General features: G+C 40.8%; 1 long non-coding RNA gene across 1 annotated transcript in view; it reads left to right on the top strand.

Annotated features, from left to right (window-relative positions):
• The window catches only part of LOC122796420, a 110,856-nt gene that overhangs the window by 27,096 nt on the left and 65,065 nt on the right, over window positions 1-18,695 (top strand). The window contains exons 3-4 of the long non-coding RNA XR_006363971.1: window positions 4,089-4,119; window positions 5,353-5,391. This is a non-coding gene — a long non-coding RNA (uncharacterized LOC122796420). The remainder of the gene's footprint in view (window positions 1-4,088; window positions 4,120-5,352; window positions 5,392-18,695) is intronic.

Raw genomic sequence — 18,695 nt, 5'->3', positions numbered from 1 at the left:
ACCAACTGTGTGACGCACAGTCCTATGCACCGGGTTGGTGCATCTCAGGTGATAAAATCACCACCTCTGCCACTGCTTCTGGAGGGAGCCACTGGTCTATCCTGCAGGGCAGAACTACCTGAGGGCCCAAGTAGTGCAGGGACAGCAGAAGGGGTGCTACCAGGGTGTGTCCCTGCTGTGCTGGAATGTGATGCCATAGCTGGTGTAGTGGGGGCTGGTGGCTCTCATGGGACAGGCCTACCCTGCTGTGCTGAGGAAAAAAAGGGAAAAAAAGAACATAAGGAGTGTGGAGAGAAAAAAAAAGAGAGAACATTAGCAATATCATAAGTGATATATATATATATATATATATATATATATATATATATATATATATATGTATATATATATAATAGTGCTACAATTATTTCACTCTATTATGTTACCTTTACTATAAACAGTACAAACTGTAAACAAACTTTTTTATAAGATTTCTGAATACCCAGTTGATAACAGATGCACACTATAGTACTGACTATAGCCAGCAATCTTTGATTTGTGCATGTAATGCCCATATGCAGGCTCCAATTCTACTAATTACATTTTCCAGCAGGCCATTTCTGCCACTGTTAGACAGGTCTGTAGTTACAGTGCAATAAAGATGAAAACATAACAGTACTTGTTCATTTGGTAATTGTAGTGTTTGATCCCACAACTGCTGACTACTCTCTACTACCTCATTGTTCTGTGTTCCCACAGAGTACTGCATGCATACTTTCCGTTTACAGTTGCGAGATGTATCTCTATTTTATAGTACTGTATTCACAGGCCTCAAACTCTTACAGCAATAAACGCGGACAAAGTCATATGTAATAGGGGGCCAAAGTCAGAAAAATAGGGATGAATCTTACATACTTGTTCTTACAAACTTACTAAGGTGATACAGTAACAGGCTTTGCACTTGCCTGACTTTTCTGTAGGGTCTGGAGTCTGAATTTCACGTCCGACATTATTTAGTGATGTCAGTTCTGAACCCTTATACAATTATTTGGCTGAAAACCACAATTGTATCTGTGACTATACAAAGACTGGACAATCCGTAGAAATCTATATGGCTGACAGGTATAACTAAGACCATACCTCACCACTTCTTACAGCCAAAAATGTGGACCAAGCAATAAATAATAGGGGTACAAAGGTGCACAAATAGCAACACATTTTACATATTCTTCTACAAACCTAGAAATGTGATACAATAACAAGCTTTGCATAAGCACAGATGTTCTGAAAGGTATGAAGTATGAGAGACATATGTCATTTTCTGACTGCAGTCCTCATTGCTTTGGCTAAGATTTGCCAGATAAACACAACTTTACAAGAAGCAAACCAGAAATTTTGAGGCAACAATCTGAACATTCTGCAAAACCCGTACAGTTGAGAGGTATTACAAAGCAGTCTTTAACTTTGAATGCTCCAATAACAGTACTGTTGTTATGCATACATACCACATGCTGCTCACATCCATGCCAATCAACTTTCATGGGCTCTTACATTCATAGAATAGCATTATGAATACCAAGCCTGACTATATGCAGCTTAAAACTATTGCAAGTAATGTCTGAAAGTTATACTTACACATCTGTGGGGTGCCACTAGTTTGACATTCCTCAATCCAATGGTCAAGGGTATACCTCCTCCTCATCCTGAGGTCTCAGTAGTGGTTACTATACTATTCAACAATGTGAAGGATACCAGTAGCACTGGTCAGAGCCTGGGCCAGACTAGTCCATGCCTCTGTCCTTCACAATGAGCCATGATAGTGCCTCTGCAAGAGCTGAGGCCCATGGTCACTTACTAGGAGTCCAACAAACATTCTGGACTCCTGCTGTGCGCACCTTTGAGCCCTAAGTCTCAAACCTCTCCAGAAACACCTTCCATGTCTGTCACAGAGCAAGTCCAATATAGAATTACATTTTTCCACCAACTGAATTTATCGCATTTGTTCAGAGGGTGCACTTTCTAATTTGCCAACACTTGAAAAGGTTGTGGGTCGCTTACTGTCACACAAACAGGCTGCAACATGTTTGTGTCATGGTAAGCAATGCAGAAGTTTGGTAACTAATGCAATTTCTATGTTATTTGAGATACAGGTAATTCTGTAACTGTGTTGGTCCAATGGGAATGGCATGCCAAGCCACATAACAGGAATATACTTGCCTGAACATAGTACACATTGTACCCACAGTCATACATTTGCTATTAAATAGACAATACATAGATTAATAAATAACTACATAACTAACGCAATATTACTGTGTCAGTCCTAAGTCATATATATATATATATATATATATATATATATATATATATATATATATATATATATATTATGTATGGCTACACTAGGACACCTGCTATGCATGAGAGTGATTATAATGTGAATTGGTACAACATTAAAATTGAATGACATACACTGTATTCAAACCCTGGACCATATGGATGCTAGTCCTGCACTGACAGTTGTTGCCACAGGAAAATTGGGAAATCCTTTCTCTTTGTGTCTGTTCATTGCTAAATACTGCAGTCTCACAACATTAAAACAAAGACTGTACACCATCTACTCAAACCCAAAACCATCTAGACTTCAGACCATAACTTAACACCTGCTGTCACAGAGTAAGTTACATAAAACCCCCCTAAGTTAGTATTCATTGTTAACTGCAGTGCTACAGGACTTAGCAGGTTTGTGCAATGTACAATTACATTACTAGAACGCATCCAGTTTCTATTTTTGACTGCAAGGGTCCTGTCTGGTACAAGGGTGGTCCAGCCGTCCATTTTGCGCAATGCTACTCTACATGCAAAACTGATTAGCATAGTCAAACCTGTTTGTGCTAAGCGGCACATCATGCAAACAATGCCCTCCCATCATCCACTAAAGTAAGACAGAAAGAGAAAGAAAAAAGGAGAAATAAAGTTTGTTACTACACAGGAAGTATGTCTGCAGAGGTCTGGATTTCCAGTATCACCCTAATGCACGTTCAGAAAACAGGATGGGTGCCTTATTCCTGTTGGCCACACACACAGCTTGGCAGCAAACAACTTTAAGTTATCCATCACACAACACTCTTCCACAATGTATTTTAACTGATATCAAGCCATCAGCTGTTATTTATGCATGTATTATATGAAATAGATTTGGATGTACTGCACTTAGTGATCACACAGCCTGTTAGGACTATTGCTTGAAATTATACCAATCTGTGTTGCTTGGCCATTCAGCAGTTATCTGAACTGTATTCAGAGATATGCAGTGTGAAAGCCACTCTACCTTGTTTACCTTACATTGCGTGTGTATATTAAGTGGGAATGGTATGATATGCAGTTGTCAGCAAATGAAGGCCAGGTTGGATGGCACAAACAACCATACACTGCTCTTTTGGCAGTGGGAGCAAAGGTGAATTCCTGTTACGGCACATGGAAGGATACACTGTTGTTTTGGAACAGTGGGCCAAGCTTAGGTCACGTTATGGTACAATTTCTCTATGTAAAGATATTCCATTACAAACATATGATACTAGACTCAGGCCATGCATTTTTCACCAGTACTTTGGAGAGTTATGAATGTGTGTACCTTGCATGGCTAAAGACTATTACTTTCTAATGGACAGATACAAGTGAAACAACTCTCTGCTGTCACATGTTACTTGACTTCCTGTACACATCTCCCACTTTTTACCCGCTTACTATACCACGTGATGAAATACAAGTACATGCCATAATAGTATTATGCATTACAGTGCATGTTCAGGGCTTACCTTGTAAATGTTGTGTCTGTACTCCACAAATTGTGACATACCTAGGAAAAACCAGCATGGAGTCTGCATGGATGCTTTATATCTTGTTGAATAGCCTCACAACATTGGTTGATTAGCATGCAATTCACCTGATTATGCAGTAATTAGCATCTCTGGAGCACAGACTAAGACAGATGCAATCCATTAATAATGTACTCCATTATAAAAAGGGAAATGTGTAGCTAGCTAAACTGATGTTGATGAGCATTAGTACATTGTTCAACTCACTAAGACAACTGTATTTCTTCACAGTCATTTTCTACAGAATATTGCACCCCAGCAGGTATGTTCCCATTTTGTTACCTACATAATGCATATGCTGGAATGTAGTTAAGAATAAATATGAAGTAATGGCTTTCACACTTTAATCTGTATGCATTACACAGAAGTGTAAGGATAACATGGTCTTGGTTGTCAAGCCATTTCACAGGTACACAGTACTGATAATACCTGAAAAGGGAATGCTGTGTTATAAATATATACACATGATACTTGGACAGGTCCTTTGATAGCACTTTTAGCATTTCAAAGATGTTTTGTTAGCACAATAGGTCCTTAGCCTGTTATTTCATTTGGGGGGACAAAAATGAGTTAGTGCTAGGGCACTAACTAGACTGCATTGTTATTTTGGGTGGATTAGCATATTATACTTACTGCCATGACACAAACAAGGATATGTTTCCCTTGTTAGTCTCCCTGTTTTGTATCCTCCATCTTGTTATTTTTTTGAAATATGCAGACTCTTTCATGTTTATCCAGAGGGGAATACTGACAGCCTTCCTTTACTGCTTTATCCATAAACAGTTAGTTTGTGAGCCTCATGTATTATCATTCTTTTGCCTTGTAGGACACAATATGTCTGCTCACCGTAGACCCTCGTTTACAGATGCAGAGAATAATCTAATAATTGATGCCTTAAGGCAACTTGCTGTTATGCTGCTGTCCAGGGGGTGGGTCAAAATGGCCGAGCGTATGCCTCTCTGGGATGAATTAGTGGCCAATATTAACACATTTGGGTGAAACAATCACACATATGAGCAGATGCATCATAAAGCAATAGACATGGTAACTGCTACACAAAGGAGTGCAGCTGCAGTGGCATGTGATCATCACGTCACAGGTGGAGGCCCTGCTGCAGAACCCCCTCACACTGCCACTAAGGCATTCCTGACAAACATATCCACCCAAGACAGCTTCCAGCAGTCCATGGCATAGTATGTTCTGGATGAGGGCACAATTCCTGCATCCCAAGAGGAGCTTCCAGGTATGTTTCGTTAGATAATAATTAGAATACTGTGGCACAGCACACTAACTTCAATAATGCATATGTCTGTGTCAGTTGTTTGTTGGGTGGGTAGATTTAGGATTGCTACAGTTATAAGCTTAATTTGAATTTGTCAGCCACATTCTTGTTGACATTTGAGGTACTGGAGATATAGAGGTGTAAATGTATTACCCACTGTTTTACTGTTAAATGTGATGATGTTGCCATTACCTCTTGCTTTACTTATTTCAGGACCATCAGGAATATGGAGACTCAGGCCTCCTGCAGATGGTAAGCCTAATACATTTATGTCAGTACTATAGATAAATTTCAAGATATCTCATAATGTGTCCTCTCAGGACTGTTGTATGTATTGCTGTACTGTCTGTAATAGTCACAACAGTGTACTTTTTTAGCATATATTGCAGCATAGCAGTGCAGGTATTAATATATTCCTGTGTTTCTCCCATTTTATCACAGGTGAGCATGACAGTGGGAGTGTGGGCACCCTGACACCTGATGTCAGTGTCTCAACAGACACCGATGATGATGATGGTTGCCAAAGTGAGGCAGAGTTGGGGGGGTGCAGATGTTGACATCCAGTGATCTCCTTCATTTTCCCTGGACACAGCCAGTAGGCTTATGCCTACCCAGTCCACTGAGGCCATAAATATTGGACAGGTTGAGGATGAGGACATTGATCAGGGCAGTGTGGCTACTGCGGCTTCAGTTCATGTTGAATCTGTCCATAGCCAAAGTGTTGGCTAAGTGTCACTCAGGAGAGTTGATGGGGTGCTCAGAGGAGGCCTGCTGTCCTTCCTACACCGGGTGCAGGTGTCTTTTCTTGTGTCACTTAACAGATGTTTAGGGTCATCATGAAGGGACAGGCATATTCTTTAAGGCGCTCCAGACAAAATGCTCAGAATTCTAGATGTGGCACACTCTGACATCCATGACTGCCTCCACCATGTAGCCAATTCAATGGATCAGTTGAATGACACTTTGCAACATGGAGTGTTTGTGATGGAACTAGTGGTTTATCTCATGGACCGTGCAGTGATTGTGATAACACATCTGCTGGGATGGGGATGTTATCTATGGTCAGTAGGCCATAGGTCAGCCACACCATCTGCTGATAGCCAATATGGCCATGCCCGATCCCACTCCCATAGTGGCAGTACTTTCCTTGCACTATCAGGCAGCGTGCTGTCCACAACCTAACATGGCAGGCCATGGGGTCATGGTCCTGGGCATTCTCATGAAGGGAGCACATGCAGCAAACATTCAGGTAGTAGCACTTCATCTAACCTTGGGCATGGAGGTGCCAGAGCATTTCCTGATAGAACCAGGTCTCATGGTCAGGGACAACAATGATGAACTAACAACTCTACCATGCACATCTCACACCTATCCAACATACCAAGATGTAGAGTTAGCACTGAGCTTGGCTGTGTTCATCCACACTGCCACACACCACTTTCACATGGAGGACCCCTACAGACACACACACAACATGGTTCAGCCTGCCTTATTTACTGTTTTTACTCACACACACTCACCAACCTTTGTTGTCAGCCTAGGCCTTCTGACCCCCACCCTCACCCACAACACCCTGTGCAAGTGATAATAACTGTGCCATATCCCTAAAGCTTTGTGTCTGATGCACAGGTTGCTTAGCTACATTATTGCTTAGTATATCTACATTTATGTTGTTTAAATGATAATTGCAGCTGTGAATTATATTTGCCTTGCCAAATTGTACATCAGATAGCATCTTCATTTCACCACTGTATAGTGTATTCTCTTGTAAGAGTTGTGAAGTCAACAACCGCAATGTGTCTCATTACTTTCTAACTGTTCTCTTTAATGACTATCCAGTACAAATGTAAGGTCCACATCATAAGTCAGGCCATCACATTCAGATCTCTGTATTACATGACAGCACTGTAGTGTAATCATATCAGAAAAGTACAGTGTCATGCTATTTGTTGCATGTAGCTCACCAGAAATTGCAGGATGCCCCACAGAGCTTTCTCATCAAGCGAACACAGAGCCAACAAACCATGCCATGATGTATGTGTACAGATTAAAACACATCACTTTAATCTGTCTTGTATCACATGATGTGATGTCTGCCTGACATCCAGCCCACTGTCTGATCATGCCTTGGTGAGATACATGCATATACAATACTCCAATATACCCAATGACATCAGCATTGTCTGTTGAGCATATGGGAATAACAGTATCCCACCTGCTGGTGTAAAATGCTGTTTGTAATATCAAGTTACAACTGACTCATACACACAGAGATGCACAAACATAGTTGATTGCAGTGAGAATAGAACCCTTACCTATCTAAGGTACACAGGCTGCAGATCACTGGACGTAACACACATGCCATGGCACAAGTCTGACTTACAATGTGTCTGACAACCCTTCATAGCTGATAACATCAGCAGTGTCTGTTGAAGACAAGATATGTGTCCCACCTGCTGGTGTAAAATGCTCTTTGTAATATCAAGCTATAGAGACACACACAGAGACACACACACAGAGACACACACACACACACACACACACACACACACACACACACACACACACACACACACACACACACACACACACACACACACACACACACACACACACACACACACACACACACACACACACACACACACACAGTTAATTGCAGTGAGAACAGAACCCCAACCTATCTAAATAGACAGGTTATAGAACACAGTACATAATGCATGCATCATGGCACAAGTCTGACTCATGTAGGTGTGCAAGTGGACTTATAGTAGATGACATCAGCAGGCCCTGTGGGAGACAACAGTTTGGGAGGCTGGTATGGAATAACTGTATAGGGATGAGCAGCTATCAAAAATGGTCAGCCATGCCATTGGAAAGGCAGTTATAGGATACCACTTATACTCTGCTGCCTAGAACCACACAAACCTAGTTGAATGCACTGAGATTAGAACCCCTACCTATCTAGGTGCACAGACTATGGAACACCGTACTTAATGCATGGGCCACAGAAAAAGTCTGACTTGCATAGGAGTGCAGATGGAATTATAGTAGATGATATCAGCAGGCCTGTGGGAGACAACAGCTTGGGATGCCAGTATGGAATGACTGTGTAGAGATGAGCAGCTACAAAAAATATGGCCAGCCATGCCATTGGAGAAGTAACTGTAGGACAGCACTTCTGTTCTGCTGATTAAAGTCACACACACCCAATTTACTGTATGGAGACTAGAGCCCCTACCTGTCTAAGTACACAGACTACAGAACACAGTACTTAATGCATGCGCCATGGAACAAGTCTGAATAATACAGGAGTGTAGGTGAACTACAGTAGATAACATCAGGAGGCCTTGTGAGAGACAACAGCTTGGGAGGGCAGTATGGAATGACTGTGTAGGAAGCAGCTATCATAAAAAATAGCCAACATGCCATTGGAGAGGTAACTGCAGGATAGTACTTCTAGTCTGCTGACTCGAACCACACACACACACACACACACACACACACACACACACACACACACACACACACACACACACACACACACATACACACACACACACAGCTAACTGAAGTGAGAACAGAACCCCCTACCTAAGTGCACAGACTACAGAATATGGTACTCAACACACATGCCACAAAACAAGTCTGACTTATAGATGAGTGCAGGTGAACTTATAGCAGATGACATCAGCAGGCCATGTGAGGGACAACAGCTTGGGAGGCCTGCATAGGCACATAGAGTCATAGTGTCATATGAGGCTAATAGCCTAATAGCACTAGACTGCTTAGAAGCCTAGCTGTATAACAACACAAGTACCCTTATTGAGCATATTTGGATGTTTGAGTTTAGCAGAGCAAGGTTGTCAGCACCACCAACTGGCACTGTCCACGAGAGAGCACACAACATTATAAATTACACTTTGTCATGTGGTTGCTATACGTGTGGAAAAAATAAACTGAAATACCAGGGTTGTAATGCTTGTGGGTGTAAGGCCAACACTTAGACTGAAATCAGACAGCATCATATATACATTTCAATAGCAGATTGGGCCATACATCTCTCCTTTTATAGCAAGGAATCTAGATAAAGCCATAAATATTGGGTTGAAAAAGGACCAGAAATTGCTCTAACAAACTTATACAGTTGATAGAATAACATGTTTTGTATTAATGTGAATTGTCTGAAGAGAAGGCATTTTGAAATTCAAATGTCTGTCATTGTTTTCTGGCTTCAGTAGTCAAGTATTTTCAAATTATTTGCCAGAAAAACAACTTTTTGTGAGGAACAGGGTGAAAATGTGATGCAAAACTCAGGACATTCTACAAATATCTAAACAGTTGAAAGGTGTGCATTGGGCAGCTGATTTGTGCTATGGTTAACTAAGTGTACACACTTTTGAAATACAGCTGTTTGTATGTAGCTAAGCAGTTTGCAAATGTGAGCCGAATTGCTAATATGTGACAGTTACTCCATGCCAGGTTTTTGCGATGGCCAAAAGCATTTATTGAATGTATCCTGTTTCTATGTCTGACTATCTGCTTCCTAGATGGTTCAGTTTTAGCAATGCCACACTTTGCTCAAGCCACATAAGCACAGCCAAACCTACAGTAATTTGTTTGCACTATGTGGTGCATCACAAAAACAGTGGAATTAAAAAAAAAAAGAAAACTAGGAGAATAAATGTAAAGGGAGACATACGTGAACTGAGCAAAAGCAAGGTATGACATACACACAAAATGGTACTACACATCAGATACTTCAACATAGTTCAGGATTTGAACTCTCACACCACTGCATGTTCAGAGTTCATGTACTGTTATGTCACAAATAAACATAGCCTGTTCTTTTGTGGGTAAGCAAAGTTGATACTGCTATGACACAAACAAGGATATGATTCTCTTGTTACTGTACTTGTTCTGCTTCTTGCCTGTTGTTTGATCTTGGGAAGGGTTGTGTAGTCAGAAACTGCAATGTGTATCAGTACTGCCTAACTTCTCTCTTTATGGATTTTCCATTACAAATATATGATGCAAAAATAAGGCCATGTTGTGAGCATCAGTATACTTCAGAGGTAGGACTGTGTGAATCTTTGAAATATGAGGCCTAGTGCTTACTAATGGACACGTGAGTAAAGTAAATGTCTCTGTGATGTCACATGTTAAAGTACTTTTTGTGCAAATCCACAGCACTATTTACATAATTACTGTTCCAACCTACAGAATACAGGGATATGCCATAATATCATTCAAAAATTACACTCTAGGTTCAGGACTTACCTTGCAAATGCAGCAGTGGACACATTTTGTGTTCAGGGCTGACTCTGTCTGATGCAAGCAGTACACAGCAAGTACATAGGGAGGCACAGGTTGTGTGAGTTGCCTGGCATCAATTTTACTATCTGTGTGAGTAGGAAGAAGGTGTTAGGCACCTAGGTGGTCAGTGAATGTGCTATGTGTTGTCTTCTAGCCAAAGCAAGGGCATACTGAGCATGCCTACTTTTGCCTGCAGGCACAGCAGCTGGTGGTTCCCCCTCTGAGCCCTCCACTGACAGTGGCTGTGGTGACCTAGGCATTGGTGGGGGGATGTGTGTCCCTTCCCCATCTGATCCTGCTGCAGCTGTTTCCACAAGATCAGATTGTGTAGCATAGCACATACTGTGAAGACTTGTGCACATCTCTGGATTATACTGTAGGGCTCCACCAAATCTATCTAAGCACTGGGAACCATGACTTCAATAGCCCAAACACACACTCTATGATGTTTCTGGTTTGAGTGTATGCCTCATTATGGCATTCTTCTGTGGGTGTGTGTGCACTTCTGATGGGTGTCATCATCCACGGTTCCAGTGCATAGCCAGCATCCCACATTAAATGGCCCTGTGGGATGTCCCCCGTAGCAAACATCTGATACTGCTGTAATGTGTGCCAGATATGGGAGTCATGATAACTCCCAAGGTTGCCAACACACACATTCAAGATTATTCCCTGGGCATTGCATGCAACTGGCAGTTGATGCAGTGGTATCCCTTGCAGTTCATGTAGATTCTACCCTGATATCCCTTGCAGTTCATGTAGATTCTACCCTGCTCACCATGTGGTGCCTTAATGTGTACATTAGTGCAATCTGTGGCAGCCAGTACTTCAGAGTAGAACTGTTGCATATTGCTAGCCCTCTCCACAGAACTATGGGGAAAACATATGTGCTCACTGGCATATATGAGCATAGCATCCAGGAATTGGTGGAGGATCCTGTATGCTGATGCCTGTGACACCCCATCATGTCCCGAGTTGGTCTTTAAGAAGTACCTGTAGCTAATATTCCAAGGGCTACACATACCTTAGTTTTCACTGAGATGGATTCCCCTTGATTGGTTCTGGCTCTGGGTTGAGGGCGGCAGAGCTCACAGAGTTCTTGTAAGATGTCCCTGTCCAGCCTGCAGCTCTCTACAATCCCCAGATCATGTAGTGCCTGATAAGCTACCCTGGGCCTGAACACTCTTCTCCTTCTTGGCCTAGGCCTATTGTCATCAGCACCAGCAACATTGACTTCAACCTCTAGCACATACAGATGTAGAATAGCTACAGCCCTTAGCTTTGTGTCGGTTAAAATTTCTTGTCTCTAATAAATGGTATTGAAGTATTTAGGAAAAACAAGAATAGAGGTTGCATGGATGCTTTGTAGCATGTTCAATAGTTGCACCAAGTTGAATTGTCTCATGAAAATGGAATTCACCTGCTTATACTGTAATTAGCATCTATTACACACACCTGCTGCTGGCTCATCATTCACTAGGCACACCTACACGCACGCCAGTGCACCCCCCTCACAGCTATGCATAAATAAAGTAAGCACAGCAAAATTGTAATTATTTTCCTCCATTCCCATAATATAGTGCAATGATTCAGTATAAAAAGGAAAGCTTGCCCACCCTGTACTTGAACCCAGGACCTTCTGCACTCTAGCTCTACACATACATGTGGTGCTTTAGGACTATTTACATGACAAGTACAACAAAAGCTGCCATTTATTTCCCTATAACTACGACATTAAAAATGTACAAAAATGATTTGAAATGGACAGAGAAGACACATTTTACAACAAAAATCCAAGGATGACATGCAGCCCATGATTTGTGCATAGCTTACATGCACTTTCTCCCTCCACAGACTGACCTGTACAACTTTGAAAGTTTACCCTGACACATCCTCCTGATGTCATCATTCACTGTTGATATCCATTGAAAACAAAAACACAATGGAAGTGCCTACACAGAGTGAACATCCCTACAGGGTTAGTCTTTTTTGGGATTCAGCAATACCAATAAGTTTTTACCTAATCTGCATATTCACCATGCTGACAGTGTAGAATCAACATGATTAGTAGCATGTCAGCAGAGAAACTGCACTGGAACACAATGTTGTAAATACAAGGGAGGCTATTCCCTTGCCCATATATCTGCTACATACTACATATGCTTGCAGTACAATATAATAGTCTGTTTCAGGATTTTCCAACATTGTAGCAGCCTGCATTATGTAGAATTACATTTTCTTTTGGGGGTGGGAGAGCAAAGAGGCATTTATGTCATGACCCTTACAAATGTATTTTTTATTTTGTAATTCTGATATTCTAGCATCCACAGCGTGTAATTAGGTCATAATATGTGGGGGTTATTTGTTGAGGTCAGTTCTGCACAAATTTTAAGAGCTTTTACTTGCTCTTGCTTCCGTGTAGACTCCTTTCAGCGGCTGTATTCAGAAAGTTTCCGATTCCTAGGCCAACACGAGCAGAGTTTACACGGTTGCTTTAGAGGTTGTTAAATCACTCCACCATGTTGATTTGCTTCATTAGCATAAAATTCAGCTACTTATGCTGTAATTTGCATGCCACAAAAGTTTCTAATTTGCACGTGAATGTGTACCTCTGCACAGAGTTTACTGAATCTAAAACTTTTTGCGCCTGTGTGCACTTAGCGCCATGACGTATGGGTTTCATGAATCACCCCCAATTTCCGTTTTTCCCCACACTAAACAATATCCTAAAAAAGTAACATACAACCAGCTGACAGACATTATAAAATCCCAGGGACTCCCAATGAGGAAACAACATGGATTCTGCGCAGGGCATAATGCTGTGATAATACTTTGGATGCTAACAGATGACATCTTACTAAGCATTCAAATGGCTGATGATCATATAATAAATGGGTCTGTTTAGGTACTGGAATAAGTCCTAAAGCCTCTCTGTAATTGCAGAACTTCTTGCCCAATTGCACATTTTCTATAAAAGTGGCAACACCACCTCTGACCCTGCACCATAGACAAAGGAGAACCTCACAACACAGTTCCATCCCTGTGTTTTTTCTCCCTCTTCATTAATAAATTTCCAAATGATTATTCTCATCTTCCCAATCTACTGTACACAGATGACACTGTATTCCACCAGTCCACCACTTCACAAAATTAAGTAGAAGATAATCCTTTTTCAGCAGCAAATTGCCTAAAATCAAGAAAGTACATCCTAACTCTAAAAAAAATAAAGCCATGCTTTTTGAAATAACTTATAAGCTTCACTAGCTCCTGTCAACTGGAGCATCCCTGATCATAGTAAAAATCCATTAGATCGTATCACCACCTTTAAATACTTGGCATGTACCTAGTCCTAACTTACATTTCAACAGCAAACTGACCAGACTAGGTCTCAGACTCAATGGCTACTGTTCTGATCATGGAAATTCCCTACTTCCTTTCACCAGCAATAAGACAACAATAGAAAAAGGGATTCTACAAATGCAGTCAAAATGTAGTATAACAGTGATAACCTCTGCCTCTAAAAACAACTCAAATTCACTATGATCAACCTTAAAAAGAATATACCACTTCATCCCTTATTTGCTTTTTCTGTTTGTTATAAATTGCTCAGCTTTGCACACCATTGTGCTCCATTTGGCAGGCCTGCTCTGAGCTGTGCAGCTGAGGTAAGGAATGACCAGAGTAAAACCTATACATTTCCATATATTTTATATACTGCTAACAGCTCTGGTATTTACAAAGTTAACCTAATATAGTTAAAAATCTCAAGTCAGTATAGACTGTCCCACAATCAACACCATTATTCTAAGGTCAAGGGTCCACAGACAACCTCTTTACCTACTACTTCCAGTTTGTTAGCACTAGATACCTTTAGACAGTGTTTAATACTCACTAACAAACATTTACTTCTATATTCCATACAATCCACATGTGAGAGGTGCAAATATCTATCTAATTGGAGACTGGGATTTCATTAAACATCCTCTCACCACCTAAGAAATTGCCAGTGATCAATCCTACCATTCATCTGCATGCCACTTACCTAAAACAGGCTGTCTTGTGCTGAGGTATTTAGGAAGTCTATTCTTATGCCTCAAAGGCCTTTCAGACAAAATTCTGACCTTTATACTCTTCATCAGCAACACAACAAAACCTCACATACTTCAGTTTCATCACTACTCATTCAAACTCTACTCAAACGAGTCACAATACTTGTCCACCTGAGCCCCTTAAGGTGTCCTAAGTCAGCCAGAAACACAAGAAAAGGATCTAATCAAAGGTGTGGCACACCAATACTCTACTCAACAGAAAGGGTGATGGTGAGCTGCCTCACAGGAACCATGCTTTAGCAAGTGTCTAGAGCTCTCAGTACCTTCAGCATGAGTGCACCTATGATATAGTTGTTGGTCATATGGATGTGAATGAATTGTGAAACATATCCCTGGATTAGATGACAGAGCTCTCAGACTATGATATAGTTGTTTTTCATATGGGTGTAAATGAATTGTGAAACGTATCCCTGGATTAGATGACAAAGCTCTCAGACTATGATATAGTTGTTGGTCATATGGGTGTGAATGAATTGTGAAATGTATCCCTGGATTAGATGACAGAAGCTCTCAGACTATGATGTAGTTGTTGGTCATATGGGTGTGAATGAATTGTGAAATGTATCCCTGGATTAGATGACAGAACTTCTCAGACTATGATATAGTTGTTGGTCATATGGGTGTGAATAAATTGAGAAATGTATCCCTGGATTAGATGACAAAGCTCTCAGACTATGATATAGTTGTTGGTCATATGGGTGTGAATGAATTGTGAAATGTATCCCTGGATTAGATGACAGAAGCTCTCAGACTGTGATATAGTTGTTGGTCATATGGGTGTGAATGAATTGTGAAATGTATCACTGGATTAGATGATAGAGCTCTCAGGCTATGATATAGTTGTTGGTCATATGGGTGTGAATGAATTGTGAATCGTATCCCTGGATTAGATGACAGAAGCTCTCAGACTATAATATAGTTGTTGGTCATATGGGTGTGACTGAATTGTGAAATGTATCCCTGGATTAGATGACAGAACTCTCAGACTATGATATAGTTGTTTTTCATATGGGTGTAAATGAATTGTAAAACATATCCCTGGATTAGATGACAGAGCTCTCAGACTGTGATATAGTTGTTGGTCATATGGGTGTGAATGAATTGTGAAATTTATCCCTGGATTAGATGACAAAGCTCTCAGACTGTGATATAGTTGTTGGTCATATGGGTGTGAATGAATTGTGAAATGTATCCCTGGATTAGATTACAAAGCTCTCAGACTATGATATAGTTGTTGGTCATATGGGTGTGAATGAATTGTGAAATGTATCCCTGGATTAGATGACAGAAGCTCTCAGACTATGATATAGTTGTTGGTCATATGGGTGTGAATGAATTGTGAATCGTATCCCTGGATTAGATGACAGAAGCTCTCAGACTATGATATAGTTGTTGGTCATATGGGTCTGAATGAATTGTGAATCGTATCCCCGGATTAGATGACAGAAGCTCTCAGACTATACATCCAAGGCTGATATGGAGCTGGTCTTGAGCAGCATTTGACCTTCACTGTGAATGATGCTTCAGTATATACAAAAGGGGATTGACTTCAACAAGTGGCTCAGATACTGGTGTCACTCAAAGGGACTCCAAGGTGTGACAGTCTGGAGGGAGATAGTTGACAGTCCTACTTCCTTCAACAGGGATAGCCTGCATCTCCCTTTAGGGTATTTGTATACTGGTCAAGACTTTCCACACTCCCACAGTGCCTTCTTAGGGAATGTTCCATCTACCAGCCTAGCCAAATCCAGTCAGGATAATACAAAACTAGTGCTGCTCAATGCTAGAAACCTGAATAACAAACTATCTTCCCAATGTGCCTTCCCGTACTTAGAAGATATCAGTATCTGTGTCATTACAGAAACATAGTTCCAAAGTAATGATAAGCCACCTTCCCTACTAGGGTTCATCACTTATGTGACTCTCTTTTGAGGATGCCTCTGTAACTGTTGGTGGTATGTCCATATTCCTTAGTGGCTCCTTCACCACTAGATTTTCAAGACTTTATAATGACCTCAAACTCCTTCACATCCTAGTAACTATAAATAAGACCCTTTGCCAGAACCTATCAAATTAAAGAACCCCATCTATGACACCCACAACCCATAATGCATATGTAAACATGCTCAAGTCCCTTGCTATTGGATTAAACACTATTATTCTTGGAGATTTCAATTATTAATCAATAAACTGCAATAATCTTAAACCACTACAAATGAATATGCTCAATGCCGTCTACACTTCATTAATGTAAACTTCGTTGACTAAACTCTACATTCCCCTCCAATCATAGCCGGCCTTAGGCATAAGCCAACTAGGTGGCCGCCTAGGGCGCCGCTCTAGCAGGGACACTTTTCCACTATTTATTTAGTGTAGGTAGTGGGATGTGGGCACCAAGTGTTGTGGAAGGGGGCGCCATGGAGCCCTTTTGCCTAGGGCACCAGTTGACCTTAGGCCATTCCTGCCTCCGATAGTATCAAATGTAGTAGATTTCGTCATTGAATAGTGATTCTTAGCCAAAAACACTAACAAATGATGCTGTCTTCAGATATTACTCTAATGTGAATTTACCTCAACTATACAACAACCTGCTGAAGTTCAAAAGGTCCCCTACCCTTGAGGACCCAATAATAAACACTCCCACAATCATGGACAGGTTCTTTTTCCACTTTAATACCTGAATCTAGACATTGAATCCAGACTATAACAAATACAGCATCAAGGTTTAGGAATAAACCTCTTTTGGTGAACCCTAGCATGAAAAAAGTTTTACAAAAAAAAACTTCTCTCCCTTAGGAAGAAACCCAAATCCCAACAACTCAAAATTAAATTCAAAAAGTTAAATAGAGAGCTTACAAATTACATAAAATCTTCCAAGACAAAGTATGCATTGAAAATAGCAACCTCTGTCGAGGACAGTCACAATTCCTCTTTTAGCTATGTCAAGAAACATAGAAACAATACCCAACACAGCTCAGAGATGATATACAACAGCTGTACCTACTCATCCCCTGAAGACATAGCTGACATATTAGCAGACACATTTTGGTCACCCTTCACCCCCTATCTCCTCTTAGCCCCCACAAGCTTGTACCCATGTCAGTTCCTCACACATCCATCCTTAGCAAGTCCTAAAAGACCCTCTCAGGGGTGAAAACACTAGCTCCATATACTCTGATAATATTATGGGATGCTTCCTTCTTAGTATGAAGCATCATTTCACTGATTCACTCTACAATCAGTTCAGAGCTCAGTCTTTCATCTGGCTTCATGCCTAAGGCATAGAGAACTGTGGTGGCCATCCCCTACACAAATGAGGCTCTACTTCTACTGATCTTGTAAAACATAGGCCCATAAACCTCACAAGCTGAATCTGTAAGACAATGAAACACATTATTATGGACCTCATAAACACAGACACTGGCAGCCTAATGTTCCTTGACCCAAATCAGTTTGTGCTCATAAAGAGTAGACCCTGTTTGATTAACCTATCATATAATATTATTAGTGTATTGCTACCTGATTGAATATGCAGTGTCTATGGCTCACGTTAATGCTTGCTCTGTACAAAACTCAGAGTACCACAATACCCAGGTAACCATGTGAAATGTCAGGACCTGCTAGAGCAAGTCCCAAAATGCGTAGACTAAATGGTTGACAAAATGGACTTACATATACTAAGTCCAAGAGTGCCATTTCTTGGAATATTCCCTTTTCTTCAAGGTATGGCTATCTCAGAGTTGCTTAATAAAAGTTTGGGGGTTGGGGGCTTGCCCCTGCAAAAAAAGAAGTTTAAAGGAGAAGAGCAGTATTCAAGATTTGCTTTTCTGCTACAGTTTTGTTTTTTTTTTCTGTGTCAACACTCAGCATTTCAAGTGTCAACATTTGAATACAGAGCCGAGTACCCACTATCTTACGTTTTAAAATATATGATAATATTACTCGCGTAAAATGGCATTTTAGAATGTGTTGACTAAAGCAGACACATTTATTTAAAACAATAAAAAGCTCATATACTGAAGACTCCAACATCAGAAAGTTAGGTGATTTCTAACCTTCTGTAAATGTCTTATCTTAGGCATTGGCTAAAATGTTTCTGAAACTTCAGGCACATGCAAACTGGTATTACAA

Source organism: Protopterus annectens, chromosome 3.part0 (genome assembly GCF_019279795.1).
Source record: "Protopterus annectens isolate FY-2018-M chromosome 3.part0, PAN1.0, whole genome shotgun sequence".
Lineage (NCBI taxonomy): Eukaryota > Metazoa > Chordata > Ceratodontiformes > Protopteridae > Protopterus > Protopterus annectens.
This window is presented reverse-complemented; position numbering and strand designations above follow the sequence as displayed.